Source organism: Natrix helvetica (genome assembly GCF_964273705.1).
Source record: "Natrix helvetica genome assembly, chromosome: 4".
NCBI lineage: Eukaryota > Metazoa > Chordata > Lepidosauria > Squamata > Natricidae > Natrix > Natrix helvetica.
This window is the reverse complement of record NC_138550.1, coordinates 161534537-161557814: the sequence shown is the minus strand read 5'-3', so window position 1 is coordinate 161557814 and position 23278 is coordinate 161534537. Positions and strand designations below refer to the sequence as shown.

The following is a 23278-nucleotide window of genomic DNA, read 5'->3' as shown; positions in this document are numbered from 1 at the left end:
CCATCACCAATCAATAATTCAGCATTTCTATTACCTTTCAAGCCAATGAAGAAGAGGGAAATGGGAAGTATCAATCGGCACTGCCAATAAAACCATAGCCAGATAATTGATTAAGAGGGCCTCCATTGAAAAGAGATGGACCACGTGGACATAACTTTGTAGTAGTTTAAATATTTGCAAAGTGGTTGGGATAAAACAGGCATAAGGAAGAAAGAGCCCTTTGACCTATTCAAGTTACAAGTGTGGGTGTTGGTTACTGTGAATGGGACCATTGTTATGGTTGGGTCCAATGATGAATCATTAAAGTTGGACAAAAAAGCTGAACAGTTATTCAGAGCCACTTAAAATCCAACACCAGGAATGTGAAAGATCAGAGAAGTAGCTGAAGCATTTAGGGAAGAAACTAAGAGTATGTAATCTAGGTATGTGATTGAGTGCATATATGTATTTATTTCCTCTTGGGTTTCTGGTATATTGCAACATCCAGTTCTAAATTATGCCCCTCAATCCTCTCTGCTTATTGGTTGTGAGGATGGGAGCCATAATCTAAAATATCTGGAAAGCATAAGTTTGTGGGAGCCTATCCTGTGAGCCTTTGAAGTTGGATTAGCCTTTATACTGCCTGCTGCTCTTCTCCATTCTGCATTGTTGATATATTTGCAAATTATAGGGAGAAATTGCAAAGCTGCACGGCATTGCTGAAATTTACTGGGGGGGGGGGGAAACATCCACAGGAGAAAATAGGGGACAGCTTAATGTTTTTACAGGTAGCCCTCGACTTTTAAGACCCTAAAGGGGCTTGAAATTTCCATTGTACGCCATGGTGATCATAATTTGAGGCGTCCACGTTACCAGATTTGACTTTAATGACCTTTTTTGGGGATGGCCGTTAAACAAATCAAGATATTGTTTGAATGCTGTTTGCTAGAAACTGGTCCAAAAGATCGGAAACGGCCAAAAAATGTTGCAAATCACAGTCATAAAGGTAGGTGTTGCTTTTAATTTTGTCTTAGGATATTAGCTATCTCAACCAGTTTTGTATTTTAGATTTGTTAAGCATTTCTTCATTTTTTAAAATCTTGCATTGGCATCCTTCAGTCTCAAAAGACGATGGTATTGTGCTCTGGAAAGAGGTCGGTGCTGGAGTGTCCTCTCCAGCACTAAGCCTGTATAGATTAATATGGAGGATAGACTATTACCCAAGCAGTAGATTCCCCCTCTCTCCAGAAATAGTCCAATGGAACGATAGAGCTGACATGATTGGTTCCAGCTGCATCGTAGGAGATACCAGAACATGGTTATACACAGTCACGAACTGCTTCCGGGACTCTGGATCTGGATTTTGCCTTCGAAGTTACAATACAATACAATAGTAGAGTTGGAAGGGACCTTGGAGGTCTTCTAGTCCAACCCCCTGCCTAGGCAGGAAACCCTATACCGTTTCAGACAGATGGCTATCCAACATCTTCTTAAAGACTTCCAGTGTTGGGGCATTCACAACTTCTAGAGGCAAGCTGTTCCACTGATTAATTGTTCTAACTGTCAGGAAGTTTCTCCTCAGTTCTAAGTTGCTTCTCTCCTTGATTAGTTTCCACCCATTGCTTCTTGTTCTACCCTCAGGTGCCTTGGAGAATAGTTTGACTCCCTCTTCTTTGTGGCAACCCCTGAGATATTGAAAGACTGCTATCATGTCTCCCCTAGTTCTTCTTTCTCTTAAGCTAGACATACCTAGTTCCTGCAACCGTTCTTCATATGTTTTAGTCTCCAGTCCCCTAATCATCTTTGTTGCTCTTCTCTGCACTCTTTGACTCCTGAAGCCTTTTCCAGTAGTGGATATAGCCACAAGGCAGTGGAGGTTTGTAATCAGAGTTTCCCTTCTCCTAGAAGATGGCTCTGCTGCTTTATCTGCTGTTGGGGCGTAGAGCCCTCGTCCGCCTTCAAAACCGTTGACCGTCTTCTCCTGTAACCCTGGAAAGAGGCCCTTACAAAGTGCTACCAGCTGTGCCAGCTGGATCAAGTTTTTTTTTTTTAAGGAGGCGTTGCTCCTCCATCACTCATCCTTTGTCCTGGCTTGTGACAGGCAGAGCCTGGCTTCCCAAACGTTGGGCCCAGGATGGCAGGTTTTTTAATCTAAGCAATTAATAAAAGTAGTGAAATTAGGAGAGGCCATTTAATCCATTAACATTCAATCTTCCCTCATGTGGAAGAATGTAATATTCCTGCTTGAACTTTATGGCGCTCTACTCAATACTCTGCTCCAATCTTTGACCATTTGACCATCTCGGAGTACAATTTTCAACCTAGTTGTCTGTCACACCAATTAACCAATATTTTCAAAGTTTCTACTCATGTCATCGAGTACTGTGTCAAATGCATTCCTGAAATCAAGACGTATTACACCTGCAGCGTTCCCATCATCTACCAAGTAAGAAACCTCAAAATGAGATCAGATTGATTTTTCAAGGTCCGCTCTTGAATAACTCATGCTGACTTTCAATCAATGTCAAATCAATCAAGTAATATATAACCTCCTTATAAGCTAAAACAGAAATCAATTTCTCAAAAGTTTCAGATACATCAATTTCATTAAGATTCTGCCAGTCTCTCTAGGGACTGAGAATCAAAATCCCTTGAAGTATTAGTGCCACTTTTATAAAACTTTAGTAAGACCATACCTGGAATACTGCATCCACTTTTGCTCATCACATTACAAAAAAGATGTTGACATTCTGGGAAAATTGCAGAGCAGAGCAACTAAGATGAGCAAAGGCCCCGAGACTAAAACATATGAAGAACGTGTAGGAAGTTAGCACCCACCCCTCTCCTAGAAAAATGAAATATCCTAGGAAATATTAAGAAGGCAGAATATTATATTTCCCTGGATCAGAAATGGAGAAACATGTTTTTAAAGACAGAGTAGCTCCCTGCAGCTTCCTGACCCCCCATCCCCTTTGTCAATGAGCCATTAAAGCCTGAGCTAGTCTACTTTACATAATAAAGGTAATATCAGCCTTTCACAGAAACTCACCACATGGCATCTGAAAACTCAATCAAACTTGGAACTCAAAATACAGCCTAGAGAGTTGCCCCTGCATGGCCCCATGGGAGTCTGACTGCCAATCAGAATACATTCTTACACAGGAACAGGAAACAGATAGGTGGGGCTGAACAGATTATAAAAAGCCCAGCAAGCCCCTCCCTCAGCCCTTCTCTTTTTCTCCACCAATATTGAAGCATGTGATCACCTTTTCTGTTCAGGACTCCAACCATGTGTTCCTGTCCATTATTAAACCGTCTTTCCAAGCAGCCTCCAGGTCTCCAGTGTCTTTTTCCCCACTTGGAGCTGAACCCAGAAGGACATTTCTTCCAACAAACGGTTGCAGGAATTGGGTATGGATTTTTGGTTTTCCCCCGCTCCAGGAGCACTCTGCAAGCTCCCTAAAGGCTATTCTTGCCTTTGGGGGGGGGGGAACAGTCCCATTTTTGCAAAAAATGGGTCATTTTTGGGAGGTTTGCAGAGTGCAAAAACTTTTTTTTTAATTTTCCTCTTCAAAATTTTGCTGCGTCTTATACTCCGGTGCGTGTTATACTCCGAAAAATACGGTAGTCCATCCGACAAATCACTCCACTTTAGAATGCAATAGAGAGCCAGAATTTAGAACAAGATGGATAACTAGTTTGGTGTATTTCCCTGGATGAGAAAAGGGGAAACATATTTTTAAACACAAAAAGCAGCTCCCTGTAGCTCCCTGCTCCCAGCAGATATTTGGGGCACGTTAAGTCTGGGCCAGACTATACACAAGACAAAAATCCTCCAGCTCCAGGGTGATGGGATTAAGACATGACCCCTTAGGACATAATACGATTAGCCCCCTCCCCATCTAACACCAGGGCTCACTGCATTGCAAAATCACCTGGGGACATTACATCAGTCCAAGTTTCCACCAAACGTGATTCAGACAAGCATGACTCCACATGGGAGTCTGACAACAGCCAATAGAATGCATGCTCTTGCCACAGGAACAGGAAGCTCAAGGGCAAGGCCCAAGAGAGGGTATAAATAGCCCTCACTCTCCACTCTGTGTGTTCAGCTGCACCAGGACTTCAAACCCATGTTGTCCTGTTCGCCAATAAACCATCTTTCCAATCAGCCTCCATGTTTCCAATGTCTTTCTTCCCCACGTGGAACTGAACCCAGATGGATATTTCTTCCAACAAGCTGAAGATGGTTCTTGGATCATCCACTACATGGATGAAGAAACTACTTCAAACTACTGAAGAAATATCTTCAAAGAAAAACCAGGATGTCCAGTTGCCTTATGGGAAGTTAGCACCCGCCCCTCTCCTAGAGAAATGAAATATCCTGGGAAATATTGAAAAGACAGAATATTATATTTCCCTGGATAAGAAGTGGAGAAACATGCTTTTAGGCAGGAAACAGACTCACTCTTAATAGCCCCCCACCTTTGTCAATGGGCCATTAAAAAGCCCGAGCTAGTCTACTCTACATAACTAAGGTAGGATTAGCCTGCAACAGAAACTCACCACATGTCATCTGGGAACTCAACCAAGCTTGGGACTCAAAAGACACACAGCCTACAAAGTTAGCGAAGACAAAAAAAAAAAAACACCCCTGGGAGTCTGACCTTGGGCCAGTCATTCTCTCTCATTCCTAGCAAGGAGCAGAAAAGGGCAACCCATTTCTGAAATCTTGCCAAGAAAACTACAGAGGCTTGTCCAGGCAATCTTCAGAAGTCAAGACTAATTCAAAGGCATTTAAAAAAACCCGGAAGGATAAATGTTGATTGGACCTGTCGTCTCATCAACAATGTCTCCGAATCTTCCAGTGGGTGTCAAGCGTTTGTATATACTGCAGGCTGGATCCTATTAAACTAGGTGTGGCTTTGAGAGGGTGCAGAACTGAATCTGTTGCCACGCTGGCAGGCGGTCGTCTTGGTTAGACAATGCAAAATACAGATGATGTGGCATAAAAAAGTTTTGCTTCCAACACTTCCTTGGATTTGTTTGTTGCCACTGTTTTGATCAAGAGGAAGAGGAGGTTAGGTAAAATGCAAAAAGGGTTGGTTCAAATAGGAAAAGCAGAGCCAGTTTGGTGCAGTGTGGGGGTGTCAAACTCAAAGCCTGGTGGCGGATCTGGCCGGCGGGGTGCTTAGATCGGGCCAAGGGTGGGCTTCAACAAGTTTAGCAAGGGGCTCTCTGCCCTGTTGCTGGGTGCATGTAGCCATGGTGGGTGTTGCCTAGTTGACCTCCTGCACCACGGCAGGGGAGGGGTGCTTTTGCGCTCCCTGGGCTCCAGAGCCTTTCCTTGAGCCTCTGGGAAGATGGAAATGGCTTCCCCAGGCTCTGGAGGCTTGTTTCTGGCTTTCCCAAACTTCCGGTAGGCACGTTTCCCCCCCCCCCGCCCCCATCCCCGAGCCTCTGTGTACGCCCTGCACTTACCTGCACCCAAAACAGGCTGTGTGGGGATTCCTGTGTTGGGCCAGCCAGGAGTGAGATTTGAAGGTTCTTTGAATTGCACACAATCTTAGCTAGAGGTTCTCCTGAATCTCTGCCCACCTCTGGATCTGGCCCATGGGGCTGCCCTAGAAACAGTGGCGAACCAGGCTGCGTTGCCTCTGCCAGCCAAAATGGAGCTTGGAAGGGCTACGCATGGCCCTCCCGAGCTCCGTTTTAGGCTGCAATGGCCTCCTGCAGCTCTCTGCCCAGCAAACATGTGCCCTTCCCAAGCTTTGCTTTCGCTGGCAGAGCACTTGGGCCTCCCCCAATACGAGTGATGTCGAACTGGCCATGCCCACTCTGGCCACTCTCCAACAACCCCCCCCCCCTGGTTACAACCCTGAAGTGGCCCTCAACGAAATCAAGTTTGACACCCCTGGTCTAGTGATTAAGGCACCTGGCTAGAAACTGGGAAACTATGAGTTCTAGTCCTACCAAGGCAAGAAAGCTGGTTGGGTGATTTTGGGTCAGTTACTTCCTCTCAGCCCAGCACACTACACAGGGTTATTGTTATGGGGTAAATAGGAGGAGGAAAGTGTGCGGGATATGTCCAGTTGTTTGTAAAAATCATAAGGTAAAGGTAAAAGTTCCCCTCGCACACATGTGCTAGTCGTTCCTGACTCTAGAGGGCTGTGTTCATCTCCGTTTCCAAGCCGAAGAGCCAGCGCTGTCCAAAGATATGTCCGTGGTCATGTGGCCAGCATGACTAAATGCCAAAGGCGCACGGAACGCTGTTACCTTCCCTGCTTTTCTACTTGCATTTTTACGTGCTTTCGAACTGCTAGGTTGGCAGAAGCCGGGACAAGTAACAGGAGCTCACTCCCTTACGCTGCGCTAGGGATTCGAACCACCAAACTGCTGGCCCTTTTTTTTTTAAGAAGTTATTTTTTAATTAAATAAACACAAACAGACCAAAAAAAAACACAAAACCATCTTCCATTACAAATTGCAGAAAGTGTGATGGTTGGTTACAAAAACTTCAGTGCGTCCCTTCCACAGTCATCACCTATAATTCATATCGAATCACATATTTTTAAACCAAGTATGCAGTATTTATATACATTGTTTCATCATACCTCAGAATTCATTTGACTGTAATTGTTTTTAAATCCTTTTATATGGAATATTCCAATTTAAAGCAAAACCAAATAATGGCATTCCATTAACTTCTCCCAACATCCTACAATAAAATTGCATCCTTATAACATGTTCTAAATAAAAAAATGATTATGTTTAATTTCTAAACTTCCTTTCATAGTCTCCATTTGCAATTTATATAGAATTTTCTCTTAACAAACCAATACATATATATGCATTATTATCATTATCAATCATTTATTTAACTATAACCATTATCACTTCATTTTATACATAATACTCTAAATTTAACTAAATTTTACTTAATTTTTATTGTCAGTTTTCATTACATCAACCTGTGTCTTTCCAGTAATAGTGCAGTCATGTCTTTTGCCATTTGTAGCATTAGCATTCTGATTAATTTCTTGGTAAGTCTTATATAAACTTCTCTTTGCAAGTTATTGTTCATTTCATTTCTTATGTAAACTCGAAACCCTCCATTTGCTTCTTCAATCAGCTTATCTTTAGTTATCACTCGTGCTTCTGATAAAATTTCTCTCCTTACTTCCATCAATTTTTCTCTCTTTTCTTCTTCTGTACTTTGAAGTCTGGGATAAAGTTCCAGTCCATCTATCTCCCCTTTCCATATTCCACTTTTTTTCATTTCTAGCCAGCCTCAGGTCAATATCAATATCAACAGTTTTCTTGTTTCTTTGATTTTTCCCTTCAATTTTTAGGACTCTATCCTCCACTTTTTCCATTTGATAAAGATCCTCAATTTTTCCATCAAATTTTATTGTGCTGCGTTCTATATTCTCCAATCTCTTCTCAATTTTTTCTGTTACTGCTATTTTGAATGCTGACCTTTTTGATCGACAAGCTCAGCGTCTTAGCCACTGAGCCACTGCTTCCCTAAAAAAAAAGCATAAAGGCGGGATGCAAATAAATATATAAATATATATCAGCAATTCTTCATGTTCCCTTTTGCTGCGCATTTCATGGAGAATTGTCCAGCCAGGATTCCACCTTAGTTGTCTTTTCTCCAAAACTAGAAAAGATGCAGCACCACTAGCAATTTCTCAATGCTTTTGTCTCTGCAGCTTCATATTCTTTCCTATTATGCTGGCTGGGGATACTGGGGTTTGCAGTCCTATTTCATCTGCTGGGCATTTAAGTCAGGGTGCCAGATTAGATTTATCACATATCCCAAACGAGGAACTTCGTACAGTCAAAAGTCACCAAATCCGCAAAAGAGGAAGATATCAGGAGATGGTGAAGATTTACAGGGATACCAGACTGTTTCCATCAATATTTTACTTTCGGTACCTTAAAAATGAGAATTTTTGTTCCATACTTATGCATGGAGAATTGTGAGCAAAGCCATGTGGAATAATGGCTGTATTCTACGTAAAACCTCCCTTTTATGACCCTGCAATCCCTTAATTTGCGGTAGAGTCGGAGCGACTGGATAGATCTGAGAATTTCCTGGCCAGATGCCCTTCCTGATGCCTAATGTGGAGTTCACAGCAGATATTTTCCTCTTTGCACCCTAAGAGGGGAAAAATTCACCCCCTACCTAGAATTGAACACTCAACCTTCTGGGTGGGAGGCGACAGTCTTCACCACTAGGCCATCAAACCGCTCAATGGCTGTATTCTACCTAAGTTAATAATATATTAACTTGATCTTCTGTTTTTCGAAGGCAAGAGAATCACTGGCAAACACTCGGAGCTTTCTTTTTTTAAAAAAAGTTTATGCTATTTAAACACTTTAATAAATGAAATAACTGTAAATATGCCCATGGTTGATGGCCTAAATTTCTGGCAGGCCTTTAAGGTTAATAATGCGGGATGGTTATTCATACTGCCGGTTGTTTATTAACACTATTCCTATTCAGCAGTCCTCATTAAAAAATATGAAAAAGTGAAGTGGCTAACAGTACAATGCACAATAAAATATAATTAATGCAAGAGGGAAATAGAGCCACAATAAAATCAGAGAAGCAATTGAAAATGGCAGTCAGTTAAAAGGATAATTGAGCTTAAAATACAGATTAGACCACACACAAGCAGGAAAGCAAACTAAGTCAGTTGCTTGGCCAGCTATAGATCAATCAATCAATAAACAAACAAACAAACAAACAAGTTAGCTATGTGGGACATTTCTTTTCCTAAGTTGTTTTTTTCTTGCAGATGGGAACGTAGATTCTTGTAGATGTACAAGAATCTACAAATTCTTGTAGATTTGACTCTTAAAGTCAAAAGTTCCAAAGTGCCACTGCAATCAGTTAGAAAGTCCCACTTCATTTTCTTCCAAGTAGCAATATTAGCAATGTGACTAGTCCTCAGCCTACAATCACAATTAGCACCAGAATTTCTATTTCTGCTAAGCAAGGTGGTTGTTAAATGGCCAATTTTACAATCTTTTTTTTTTTTTTGCCACAGTGGTTAAATGAGTCACTGCTGTTGTTAGGTGAATCACGCGTTCGTTAAGTGAATCCAGTTTCCCTTAGTGACTGTTTGAACAAGGAGAGAATCGATCTGGCAATCAGAAGAAATTTTCTGACCATGAGAGCAATCAACTCATGGAAACAGAAGTTGCCTTCAGAAGTTGTGGGAGTTTCATCACTGGAAGCTTTCAAGAAGAGACTGGACTGCCATCTGACAGATAGAGGTCTCCTGCTTGGGTGGTGGGGTTGGACTAGATGACCTACAAGGTCCCTTCCAACTCTGTTAAATCTGTTGATCTGTTTTGCTTTGCAGAACCCTCGCGAAAGGCTCCAGATGTTGATCCCGTAACCCCTGGGATGCTGCCATCCTCATAAATGTAAGCCGGCTGACAATCTATCAAATTCCGACCAGGCGATTTTTGGGGGATGCTGAGAAGAATGTAATTCAAGTTGGTTGCTGAATAAATGGATGTAAGTTGAGGACTACCTGTGCAGAGAAAAACAGCTCTCCCAGAAATCTCAACTCTCCAACAGGTCATTCAGAGAAAAAAAAGTGCCCATTTGGTCACAAGCTCCTACGATGTTTGTGGCTACAGAAATCCTAAAGCTTTGAATGTCTCCCCAAACGGCCATTATTAGTGGTTGACTTGTTTTATCCCAAAATAAGCTGGCTGATGTGCAAAACCGCAATTTTGGAGCTATGGTGGCACAGTGCATAGAATGCAATATTGCAGGCAAACTCTGCCCGCTGTCCGGAGTTCGATCCTGACTGGCTCAAGATTGACTGAGACTTCCATCCTTCCAAGGTTGGTAAAATGAGGACCCGGATTATTGAGGGTGACTCTGTAAAATGCTTAAGAGAGGTCAGTAAAGCACTGTGGAGTGGTATATAAGTCTAAGTGCTATTCTACTGCTAACTGAATTCACTGCCGGGAGTTCGAATCTCACCAGGCTCATGGTTGACTCAGCCTTCCATCCTTCCGAGGTGGGTAAAATGAGGATCCAGATTCTTGAGATCAATAGGCTGACTCTGTAAACTGCTTAGAGAGGGCTGTAAAACCCTACAGAGCAGTATATGAGTTTAGAGCGCTGTTGCCACATGAAGACCATTCAGATAACCAAATTATCTTCAGAAAACTGAATCCAAGACTGACATCAGTATGTACGTTTAGGGGTTCATTATGCTACTCCGTTTACATTGCTAGAATAAGTGAATCAGAATCAGGAAGGGGATGATAGGTACTTCAGTCCACAGGTCACCAAAAAAACAAACAATCAAGGAAAACCTGTCAATTCCCATATGATGAGCCCTGATGGCACACTGCTTAGAATGCAGTAGGGCCGGCTAGTTCTGCCTATTGCCAGCAGTTCGATCATGATCACCGGCTCAAGGTTGACTCAGCCTTCCATCCTTCCGAAGTCAGTCAAATGAGGACCCAGGTCGCTCGGGACAATTCTGTAAATTGCCCAGAGTGTTCTATAAAAGCACTATGAAGCAGTATATAATACAATAATACAATAGTAGAGTTGGAAGGGACCTTGGAGGTCTTCTAGTCCAACCCCCTGCCTAGGCAGGAAACCCTATACCGTTCCAGACAAATGGCTATTCAACATCTTCTTAAAGACTTCCAGTGTTGGGGCATTCACAACTTCTGGAGGCAACTTCTGTTCCACTGATTAATTGTTCTAACTGTCAGGAAGTTTCTCCTCAGTTCTAAGTTGCTTCTCTCCTTGATTAGCCTAATATAATATAATATAATATAATATAATATAATATAATATAATATAATATAAGCCTAAGCGCTATTGCTAATTCACTCGGTTCTATGGAACTGGCAGTGTTGATTAAAGCTGCCACAGTTGAAACTCTCCTTTAGTTTCTGAGCTCTGTTTGGAAGGGCCTTTTATCTTTTTTCATTTATGCATGTCCAACCCTGTTGGCTCAGTCCACACTTCGATGCAAATATGCTGCTTCAAGGGAAAGCCAGATAGGGTGTGCCCAAACGATAGGAATTTGTACAACATGAAAAGGCTAGTTTTCAAATAGGCTCATTTTCGAGTAGCTTAACTCTTGGTCACTCTACAGAGCTCCGTCTCGTGAGTTTGTTGGTCAGCTTATGGATCCATCTGAGCAAAGTTCAATTGGGTGAATTAGGTAGCTAGGTTTACAGGTCACATAAAGACTCACCTGTTTCGATTAGCCGGCTTGGCCCATTCATAGTTTTATTTTACCTCCTGGCAGATATTTTTAATTTGGGAATTTCTAGGTTATTATTTTAACTTTAACTCTTGGGGTATTTTTAGGGTTATTTTTTTTAATACTGTTTTTAATTGCTTTACTTTAAGATACAGTTTTTTATAGCCTCCTCGTCTAAGTATTTAAGGATCTGTGTATTTATATATCTATTCTTATGTATTCCTTGTGTTTTATTTGACTATACACCGCCCCGAGTCCCTTTCGGGAGAGGGGGCGGTCTAGAAATTTAAAAATAAAGTAAAGTAAAGTAAACATATACAGGTAGTCCTCGACTACCCACTCGCCACAACTGAGCCCCAAATTTTTTATCGCTAAGCAAGAAAGTTGTTAAGTGAGCTTTGCTCCATTTGGCGACCTTTCTGGTCACAGTTGGTAAGTGAATCACTGCTTGGATTGGATTTATTAGATTTATATGCCGCCCTTCTCCCAAGGACTCAGGGCAGCGTACAGCATTAAAAAACACATAGTACAAAAGTTAAAAGGAAATTAGAAACAGTCCAAAAAACAAACCCAATTTATATAACACTCACATTTTAAAAATTAAATAAAATTAACAGGCCAGGCCGGCTTGCTGGAAAAGCCAACTTTTTAGGGCGCGTCGGAAGGACCAGAGGTCAGGGATTATGCGAAGCTCCGGGGGCAGCTCATTCCAGAGGGAAGGCGCTCCCACAGAGAAGGCTCTCCCCCTTCTGTTGTTAAGTTAGTAACACAGTTCTGGCTTCCTCATTGACTTGTCAGAGGGTCGCAAAAAGGGATCACATGACCCCCGGTGGCTGCAACCGACATAAATATATGCCAGTTACCAAGTGCCTAACATGGGGATACTGCTACAATGGTCTTAGAGGATCATAAGTCTCTTTTTTCAAGTCCTGTTGTAACTTGGAATGATGAGTAAATGAATAGAATAGAATTCATTATTGGTCAAGTGTGATCGGACACACAAGGAATTTGTCTTTGGTGCATAAGCTCTCAGTGTACATAAAAGAAAAGATACATTCGTCACGAATCTTACGTTACAACACTTAATGATAGCCATAGGATGCAACTCAGCAATCAAATCATACTCGGAAACCATCAATATAAATCATAAGGATACAAGCAACAAAGTTACAGTCACAAGTGGGAGGAAATAGGTAATAGGAACGATGAGAAGATTAATAGTAATAGTAATGCAGACTTTGTAAATAGTTTGACAGTGTTGAGGGAACTATTTGCTTAGCAGTGATGGCGTTCAGGAAAAACTGTTCCTGTGTCTAGTTGTTCTGGTGTGCAGTGCTCTTTAGCATCGATTATAGAATAGAATAGAATCATCGATTATAGAATAGAATAGAATCATCGATTATAGAATAGAATAGAATTGTTTATTGGCCAAGTGTGATTGGACATACAAGGAATTTGTCTTTGGTGCATACGCCCTCAGTGTACATAAAAAGACAAGATACGATCATCAAGAATCATAAGGTACAACACTTAATGATAGTCATAGTGTACAAATACGCAATCAGGAAACAATCAATATCAATATAAATTGTAAGGACACAAGCAACAAAGTTACAGTCCTGCAGTCATAAGTGGGAGGAGATGGGTGATAGAAATGATGGGAAGATTAATAGTAATAGTAATGCAGACTTAGTAAACAGTTTGACAGCGGTGAGTGAATTATTTGTTTAGCAGAATGATGGCATTCGGGGAAAATACTGTACTTGTGTCTAGTTGTCTTGGTGTGCAGTGCTCTATAGAGTCGGTTATAAGTCAATGACTACCCGTACAATCAAATAGTTAGGACTAGCCATTACTTTTTGCATGGAAAAAGGGGGTCAGGCCCAGAGGTGGATTGCAAATCCTGGTCCTACTGGTTCCCTCGTGGGCATGTGTGTGACACTTCTGCACATGTGCAGAAGCATTCAGGTGGGTGGGCGGAACCTCCCGCCACCACTGCCACTACTGGTTCACCGGATCTGGGCCGAACATGGAGCAACCCACCTCTGATCAGGTCCCTGTAGATTGCAGGTGTCACGTGTTCTCTTTCTTGGCTGTCCTTAACATTTCCTGGGACGGTGTCCTCAAAGTTTAGAGGCAAAGCGCTTAATTATTTCAGTACCATTTCACATTTATTTCTTTTTTTTTAAAAAAGAATAGGCATATTAAGCGGAGAGAAAGAGATAGGAGTGAGCCAGCTTGTAAAATATGCAAATCCCAGCTTCATGGATTGTTGCTTTTAGTAGCTGGATGAAAAAAAGGGGGACAATATGACCCCCAGTCATAAAAAGATTGCTCACTCCTGGCACAGAATGCAAATTGGGGTGTTTCCAGATTGAAGATTTCTTGAGCTTCCAACCAATGTAGAAAAAAGTAAAGTCCTGCACTTAGACAAAAAAAAAAAAAAAACTGAAAATACAGATATAAAACTGGGTGAAACCAGGCTTAATAGCAGTGACTGCGAGAGGGATCTTGGAGTCTTAGTGGACAACCAGCTAAATATGAGCCAGCTGTGTGCGGCAACAGCCAAAAAAGCCAATGCAATCCTAAATTGCATTAACAGAGGGATACAATCAAGATCAAGGGAGATACTAATACCACTCTATAAAGCCATAGTAAGACCACAGCTAGTGTACTGCATCCAGTTTTGGTCACCACACTATAAAAAAAAGATGTTGAGACAAGAAAAAGTGCAGAGAAGAGCAACCAGGATGATTGGGGGACTGGAGGCTAAAACATATGGTGAACAGTTGCAGAAATTGGGCATGGCTAGTCTAGTGAAGAGAAGGACCATGGGAGAAATGATATTTGTGGGGCTGCCACAGAGAGGAGGGGGTCAAGCTATTTTCCAATGCAACTGAAGGCCAGACAAGTAATAATGGATGGAAACTGACCAAGGAGAGATTCAACCTGGAAATAAGGAGGAACTTTCTGACAGTGAGAACAATCAACCAATGGAACAGAAGTTGCCTTTTGAAGTTGTGGGAGCTTCATCACTTGAGACTTTCAAGAAGAGATTGGGCTGCCATTTGTCAGAAATGACGTAGGGTCTCCTGCTTGAGCAGGGGGGTTGGACTAGATGACCTACAAGGTCCCTTCCAACTCTGTTAATCTGTTAAAAAGCATTCTGGGGTTATGCCACCTTTTCCCCCCTGCCAAATTCCCCCTCCCTCCCCCTCATAGAGAGGATTGAAGAAATAATGCAAACCCACAAGAAGATTAGATGGAGAGGTGGCGCTTGGATTCTTTCAGGTCCTGCAAAGGAAGCAGAGTCCTGCAAGGGTAAAGCATTCCCCAGAAAACAAAAGTTCTCCCACCGCATTGCTAGACGGATTTTCCCTCTTTCGCAGTGGCTCTTTTTTCCTTCTCCGGCTCGGCTGCGCTCCTCTAGTCCACTTTTGCTCCTGTCAATCGCGGCTCTTTAAAACCCGTTTTAAACTCTGCAAATGTTGTTCAAAGGGAATGTTCTCCTGCCTGAGACGAGTTATAGTTTAGCTTTACCGTTTTAATGGCTAAACTACGGTCTCCGATAAGGCGGAGAATCCGGATTCAAGCACGGAGGGTGGAAAGTTTCAATATAAGACAAGGGTCGAATTGCGAACCTTGGTTCTCTCTGAACTTGGTTGTTCGCGAACTGACGTTTCCTTAGCACTGATGGTGTTACTTAGTCGCCTAAGGAAACAAGGACTCCGCGTCGTTGAAAGTGGCCAGAGACCAAATCGCGAAAGGACTTATTGTCCACCTTGTAGGTCTGTTCCTCCAAGAATCTGCCTCCCCACCACCTCTCTATCACACACGCATACTCCCTCACACGCATACAAACATACGGAGAGAGGGAGAGGGAACGGGAAGGAGAGCGAAAAAGAGTGAAACAAAGAGAAAGGGAGAGAAAGAGAGACAGAGAAAGAAAAAGAGAGAGACAGAAATATAGAGTGGGGAGGGGAAAGAGAAAAAGAGAAAGCAAGAGAGACAGACACAGAAAGATGGGGGGATAAGAGAAAGAATGAGAGAGAGAGAAGGGGGAAAAGAAACACAAAGAGAGGGAGGAAGCGAGAGATAGACAAAAAGAGGAGGAAAGAGAATGGGAATAAGAGAGTAAGAGAGACACAGAAAGACAGAAAGGGGGAGGGGAAAAGAGAAAGAATAAAGCAGAGAAAGAGAAAAGAGGGGAAAGACACAAAAAGATAGAAAGAGAGAGAGGGAGCGAGAGAGATAGGGAGCACCTTGCTCCCGGGGAAACGTTGTTTCACTGTGTACTGTACTGTATATTGTTGAAATGACAATAAAATTTGACTTGACTTGGCTTGAGAGACAAAAAGAAAGGGAAAGGGAGAAAGAGACAGAAAGACAGGGGAGGGGGGAAGAGAGAGAACGAGGGAGAGACAAAAAGAGAGGGAGAGCTATTGAGACAGAGAAAGACAGAGAGGGATGAGGTTAAGCATTTGTTGGTGGGGCTGAACTCTTCGGGACAATCAGTTTTCTTCCGCCGAGGCCAAGCAGTTTTTCTCCAACGAAAGGCCCCCCTCTTGTGGTCTGGAGCGCTTTTGGTCAGGGAAGAATTTTTTTTCCTCCTTTCCTGCAGCAGCGGCAGCTCCGGAGAGGAACTTTAAATCTCCCCCGTCCGTCCCTCTCTCCGCCTTCCCCAAAGACCCCCGACTCCGGAATAAAACATTAGCGCCCAAATCGGAGCTTTCCCCCTCGGCGCGGTTCACGCGGTCCTTCGGGTTCGAAACCCAAACAGCCGCGACGTTTCCCACTTTCCAACAGGCGGGGTCTGAAACAAAGAAAACAGAAAGCGGGGCGGCGGGGAGGGGCGGCCCGGTTGCTATAAACCCGCGGGAAGCAGCGCTGGATTCCCACAACCACACACCCACGGGGGCCTGGCGGGAGCCGGACAGGGCGCATTTTGCGGGCTCGCAGCGCTTCAGCTTCCAAGGGCCGGTAGACTCCGCGGCGCAATTGCTTCCCTTCCCCCGGTTTGTAATACAGATACATAGATACACACATGCAAACACACGCGCCATCCCGGACTCTCCCGCCCTCCTCCCGATCCAGCTCGGCCCGAGACCCCCTTCCGATCTCCCCCCCCCCCGTCGCTGCGCCCCTCCGCAGCCCGTCTTGCGCTCGCTCGCTCGCATCCACGTGGCTTTGTCGGGGAGGGAGCACTATATTAGGGCAGGCAGGCAGTCCGGCGCGCTCTCGGGGAGGAGGAGGAGGAGGAGGAGGCGGCGGCGGCGAAGGGGCTGTACCGGCGCCGCCCGGAGCCAAAAAGGAGGTCCCCGTGGCTGGCTTGGACGGCGGCAGCAGGAGCGGTAGAGGCGGCCACTTCGGGAAGGACAAAGGCAGAGGCGGGCGAGCTGCTTTGGAGGCGGTGAGTGAGCGGGCTTGCCTGCCTGCCTGCCTGCTCGGCGGCGTAGCGCGCCCGGAGCTCCGCTTGAGCTTCCCCGCTCGGGAAGGATGAGGGGGCGCGACCGCGGGAGAGGCGGCTGGGTGTCGCGCCGCCTCAGCCGGGCTGCCCTTTCTCAGGCGGACGGTTCTGAGGAGAGCCGCGGCTCTGGGGCGAAGCGGACGGGAGCCGGTCCCGGAGATGATAGCCCGGCCCGGAGAGGGAGGCTCCGCGGCGGGCAAAAGGGGACAGATAAGGGAACGCCCGGGTGGTTAGCGAAGCCTCTCTCCCTCCCTCTCTGACCCGCGTGTCGCCACTCTAACGTGATAACGGTACGGGGAGGGGGAAGGTCGAGGGTTCCGCGGAGGGCAAAAGGGGACAGATAAGGGAACGCCCGGGTTGTTGGCGAAGTCCCCACTCTCTCCCTCTCTGACTCGCGTGTCTCGCTACTCGAACGTGTGAACGGTGCCGGGGAGGGGGGGAAAGGGTCGAGGGCTCCGCGGCGGGCAAAGGGGGGCAGATAGAGAACGGCCGGGTTGTTGGCAAAGCCTCTCTCTCTCTCTCTGACCCGCGTGTCTCGCCACTCGAACGTAGGAACAGTGGCGGGGCGTTGGGTGTGTGTGTGGGGGGGGGGGAAGGAGTCGAGGGCTCCGCGGCGGGCAGGCGAACGGGCTCCTTCTGGGAGTCAGCCGAGGCAAAGAAGGCGGCGTGGGAACCGCAGCCTCGGGGCGGCGGAGGGCAGCGCCTGCCTCGCGGGGGCGAAACGAATTGTGTGGCTTGCTCCCCGCTTGGCCCGCAAAGGCTTGAACGTGTGGAGGCAGCGCGAGGAGCCTCCGGGCTCGAGGCAGGGATGGTGAAGCAAGCGGCGGGCGGGGCGGGGCGGCGAAGTAGGAGACTCCAACTTTCGGGCCGGGATGGACGAACCCCACAGCTGGGGAAAAGGCGTGATCGTGATGGGGGGGGGGGAGGCAGCCTCAAAGGGGCGGGAGGGAAGCGCGGACCCGGCTCTCTTGCTGGGCCGCTGAGCATGCGGAGGCCATTCGGGCGACCTGAGGAGAACTGAGGAGAACTACTGGCCGGCGAAGCTCAGCCCCTGACTTTCTTGCTCCCGCGGCTTTTTGGGGAGTCCTGCCTGGCCTCAGGGAGCGGTGCGTTTCCTCAGCCGGCGCCTGACAAGAAGCCCGAACTCTTGTGTATTTGTGGTTGCGCGTGTGGCCGTTTATGTCGACTCACACTGAGTTACGGGGGCGGGATGGTGGGCGGGTGTGTGGGGGGGGGGAAGCATTCCCGGTTACGAAGCGGGCAAGGTGGGGCTTGCAGAGCTAAAGGGAGCCGAAGCGGTCCGGCGTCGCCGAAAGGGGGGGGGGGGAAGAAGGCGAGAGGCGCCCTCCTTTTTTTCGACCCTTAAGAAACGGCGCCTCGCCACGTGCGCCGCCGCCTCTTTTAAAGCTCGGCCCGCTGCCTCCCTCGGGCCCCCCCGGAGACTCTGTGTGTAAGAGCCGCGGCATTCCGACGATCGGTATTTCTGACCCAGGGCCGCCCAGAGGATTATTAAGTGCTGGAACAAGACTACTATCGGCCCCGTCACCTACACGTGGACAGATAAATCAATCATGTCATCGTACATATATATAGATAGATAGATAGATAGATAGATAGATAGATAGATAGATAGATAGATAGATAGATAGATAGATAGATAGATAGATAGATAGATGATAGATAGATAGATAGATAGATAGATGATAGATAGATAGATATAGATATAGATATAGATATAGATGATATAGATATAGATATAGATATAGATATATTATTATTAACACACACACACACAGCGTTTTTGAGTGCCAGGTTTTTGAGGTGACATTTCATCACCATACAACTGAAATGAAATATAAAAATATATTCATAAACTAAACTTGAAAACTTCAATAAAGAAAGTAGTGAAATTAAAATTCAATAAACGACATAAATAACTGTTCTCTGAGTTTCAGATTATGTCAAAACAAAACTGCAGGATGGTTTTGGGATACACCCAAAGTATGAAGTATATATCCAATGTTGTTTTTCTTTTTAAAAAATTGGTTTTGAAAAAAAATTAAAAACATTTCCCCCCCTCGTGGGCACCCGTTGAGCTCCATGGACCAACAATATACAGGCTGTACCCCTCTCTTCTCAGGCCTCTTTGGACCTCCTCCTGCCCTTCGAATTAAGGGTTAAAAAAAATGGCACGTAGATCAATACCAGGTATTCCTTGAGCTAACCACCAGTTTGTTTAGTGACTGTTTGAAGTTACAATGGTTCTGTGTGGGGGAAAGCGACATGACCGTTTTTTTCAGAAGTTGTAAGAGCTTCATCTTTGGAAGCTTTCAAGAAGAGACTGGATTGCCATCTGTCTCAAATGCTGTAGGGTCTCCTGTTTAGGGGGTTGGACTAGATAATCTACAAGATCCCTTCCAACTCTGTTAATCGGTTTAAGAGTAACTGTGCAGGCATTGAATCATCAAGGAGTTGAATGGCCTTTCCTAATATTTTGCCTTCAGTCTTAATGATAGATTCTCTCTCCAGTACCTTCATTATATCAATGTCACAGATCCACTGCATACCACTCTATAAGTGTTTGACTCTGTTGCCCCCGAGGATTTGGACAGGTTGCATGGACGGCTACGACCCACCACATGTTCAATGGACCCGTGCCCCTCCTGGCTGGTACTGGCAGCCTGGGAGGTGACACGAGGCTGGCTTCTGGGCCTGGTGAACGCCTCATTGTAGGTTTTCTGTAGGTTTGGTAATCCTTGCTTCCTAGTTAACTGGGTTGAGGACTGCAGACTGGCTGGTTCTCATTCATATTAAACAGCAACAAGGCTTGTTCGGTGCGTTATGCTGGTTTAGCAAATTGTACCTTAAATTTTACCTTACTGTAAAACATCTGCTCCATATATCAGCTTAGTCAAGAGCAAAAGGGAAGCAGAACTCTTTAACTTTTGCTAAGCAATTGCTTGTTTTGTTTTGAATCTTGGTATCTGTTTGGATATGAGTGTGGAGAGGAAATGAGAAAAAATTACATAAAGCATCTCCCGTGACAGCTCTTGAACCAAAGCCAACAACAACAAAAGTTTCATATCTATACATTGTATAAATATGCAACACTGTTTTTTTTTAATTACAGTTTTTTTTCTTAGGAAAAAAAAGGGAAATTCAAAATCTGTTCCGAAGGGAAGAGGGTAACTTCCTCCAGAGGCTCTCAAACTCTACAAGCACTGACTTGCAAGTGAGAATTTGCCACTCAGAAAGTCTGTAGTAGCTTTTTCTCTAACTAGGCCAATTAAAGGTATACAGTAGTTTGCCTTCATGTAGCACACTAAGCTTGGTTCCTTTTTCCCTTCCCTTAGCATACACATGGGATACTCAACTCTTGTGTTAAAAACATGGTGCAGTTTATTGCATGAACCAGAGGTGGTATTCAGCAGGTTCTGACCAGTTCTGGAGAACCGGTAGCAGAAATTTTGAGTAGTTGGGAGAACCTCTGACTGGCCCCACCCCCATCTATTCTCTGCCTCCTGAGTCCCAACTGATCGGGAGGGAATGGGGATTTTGCAGTATCCTCCCCCTGCCACGCCCACCAAGCCACACCATGCTAACCAAGCCAACCCACAGAACTGGTAGTAAAAAAATTTGAATCCCACCACTGGTTAATTCAGTAACCAAATTAAAGAAACAAGTAAAACAGGAAAGTTATTCTTAGCCCAGTAGGTTTTTTAAAATTAAATATACACCTTTCAAGATTCGTTGCTAAGAATAACGATTGGAGAGAAATATCTACATACCTCTAAGCATGCAAGGTAAATTGGTCATCTCCGTGGTGACCCTGTAAGAGAACTAAATTTAAAGTAGAAGGTTAGTTTATTCTTCTCCGGAGCTCAACAGTTAGTTGATTGGAATGTCTACTGTCATATATTACAAAGAAAAGAATGACTTGATAATGGAAAAGATTAAAAAAAATTAATAACAGGCTTTTGTACTGAATGCTGATCATTGGTGCATGTTTCCTAAGCTGGCTGTTTTATCTGTGTTGAAAAATTCATTGTTTTATTTATTTTTGTTTTATTTATTTATTTCATCAAGCATGAATTAGATAACAGTTATAAGTGTGAACATGATTATGAATATGAATACAAGGGAATATTAGGACAGGACTGTAGGCACATTGGTGTGCTTATGCACGCCCCTTAAAAACCTCTTGGGAATGGGGTGAGGTCCACGCTAGACCATCTTAAGGTTAAATTTTGGAGGTTTGGGGAAGAAACCACAGTCTCAGTGGATTCTTCACAGTGCATTCCAGGCATTGACCACTGTTACTAAAGTTGTATTTTCTGCAATCGAGTTTGGAGCGGTGTTTTGTTGTTGTTGTTGTTGTTGTTGCAAACAAAAATTGGGATCATTCCATAGAGCTCTTGTTTTCACTGACTATTTTGGATGAAGAGTTTGCTTTCTTAGTCTAATCTAGTATTGCTCAATCTTGGCAACTTTAAGAGATGTGGACTTAAACTCCTAGAATTCTTAATAGAAGTCTTAATAGAATAACAGAATAGGGAGGGACCTTGGAGGTCTTCTAGTCCAATCTCCTATACCATTTCAGACAAATGGCTATCCAATCTTTTCTTTAAAACCTCCTGTGTTGGAGCACCCATAATATCTAGAGGCAACTCATTTCACTGATTAACTGTTCTCCTTAGTTCTAGTCTTGTTGGTTTCCTGTCAAGATGTTTGATTATCTCTAATGTTTCACCCACTAGCATTATCTTCTTAGTACAATTATAATAATAACTTTTCATATTCCACTGAAAGAATTGGCAAAAACCATACTGGCAGAGAATCATGGAATTTAAATCCAACTTATCTGAACAGATTAAGGTTGAAAATGCTGCTCTATGTTACAATCACCCTTTGCATGCCTTTGATTATAGATAACGATTTTTCTGGCATCGTCTATATATATCTTAGCAGCTGGTGCATAGTAGTGAAGCGATATATTTAATGGTGTAGGCATGAGTGCAAACTTAAGGTTTGCGATGAAAAATGCAAATTTTCTGTTACGTTTTTAAAAGTACAGGTCGATAGCAAATTGAGGAGCAAAAAAGGGGCTCTACTTAGTGAAAACTTCTATCTGCTTTAAATTATAGTAGTGTAGTCTGAAATTCCAAGTTTCTTATAGGATGCAAACTTTTAATTAGAATATGCTTACTGGTAAATAGAATTTACAGGAATGTGGTGGCTCAGAGGCTAAGACACTGAGCTTGTTAATCAGAAAGGTCGGCAGTTCGGCGTTTCGAATCCCTAGCGCCACTTAATGGAGTGAGCTCCTGTTACTTGTCCCAGCTTCTGCCAACCTAGCAGTTCGAAAGCATGTAAAAATGCAAGTAGAAAAATAGGCACCACCTTGGTGGGAAGGAAACTGTGTTCCGTGCGCCCTTGGTGTTTAGTCATGCCGGCCACATGACCACGGAGACGTCTTCGGCTTTGAAACGGAGATGAGCCCCCTCAAGTCGGGAACGACTAGCACATATGTGCAAGGGGAACCTTTACCTTTTTAAATAGAATTTATTAGTGGATTAAAATACATTCAACAACACTATCATGAATTAAGTTTAGTTTTTGGTTACTCTTTTTAAGAAAGCTTTTGTAAGTGTCTCGTTGTGCAACCATTTCAGGAATATTTTGGTCCGAACAACTTTCGAAACAAGAAACGGGGAATGTCAGGTTTCAACAGACAGTCATACACATGTATGACAGTAACCAATTTGCTCCAGTTTAGACTCATCTAATTCAGCAATTAAGATTAGAAATTGCTGACAGATTGGGCTCTGGTCCCTCTCTGAACAGATGGTCTCCTCAGCATTTGGAGCTGATGATAAATTAATAAAGGAGCCTCTCAGGTTCTCTATATGGCCGATCAGCATCTCTTTCCTGTCACAAAAAAAATTGGCAGAGGGGTTTGTCACCACAGGATTTCCTTGATGGTGGAGCATGGTATAGATTGGTTGTTCTGTTCCTTTTGCCAGGAGGCTGCAACAGTGTGATTTGAGCATTTGACAGCTAAGTTCACTGCTACCCTGGCAGGAACACATGCTGGGCAATTCTTTTGATATGTTTGGGCTCTCCAATGTGTCTCCTGTCTTGTATCAAGTGTTACTTACCATATTTTTCAGAGTATAAGACGCACCTTCCCCCCCCCCCCCCCAAAAGAGGGTGAAAATCTGGGTGTGTCTTATACACTGAATACAGCATTTTTGGCCTACTGAAACCTCGCCCCTTCACAAAAATAGACAGGCATAATCCTTTAGGAGGCCTACAAAGTACGCCCCCTCCCCACACATAGCCCCCAGGAGTACTCTACAAGCTTCCTAAAGGCTATGCGTGCCCCTTTTTGTGGCAAAAACTGGGCCCATTTTTTGCTCGTTTTTACCAAAGGAGCACTTTGCAGGCCTCTCAAACTCTCTGCATGCCCCATTTTTCACAAAAAAATGAGGCGTGCAGAGGGTTTGGAAGGTCTGCAGAGTGCAAAAACTTTTTTAAAAAATTTACCTCTTAAAAATCTTGGTGCATTTTA

The 23278-nt window shown here is 44.2% G+C and overlaps 1 protein-coding gene and 1 long non-coding RNA gene across 3 annotated transcripts in view; both read left to right on the top strand.

The window, feature by feature from the left end:
• The first annotated feature begins 416 nt into the window (after positions 1-416).
• Positions 417-10028, top strand: LOC309392131. The gene is made up of 2 exons (XR_014175396.1): positions 417-985; positions 9357-10028. It is a non-coding gene; the product is annotated as an uncharacterized lncRNA (long non-coding RNA).
• A 6436-nt stretch (positions 10029-16464) lies between these two features.
• ST3GAL1 (ST3 beta-galactoside alpha-2,3-sialyltransferase 1) overlaps positions 16465-23278 on the top strand; it is a 142357-nt gene continuing 135543 nt past the window's right edge. For both annotated transcript variants that reach the window (XM_081949872.1, XM_081949873.1), the window contains exon 1: positions 16465-16650. The gene's annotated coding sequence lies outside the window, so the exon portion shown is untranslated. The remainder of the gene's footprint in view (positions 16651-23278) is intronic.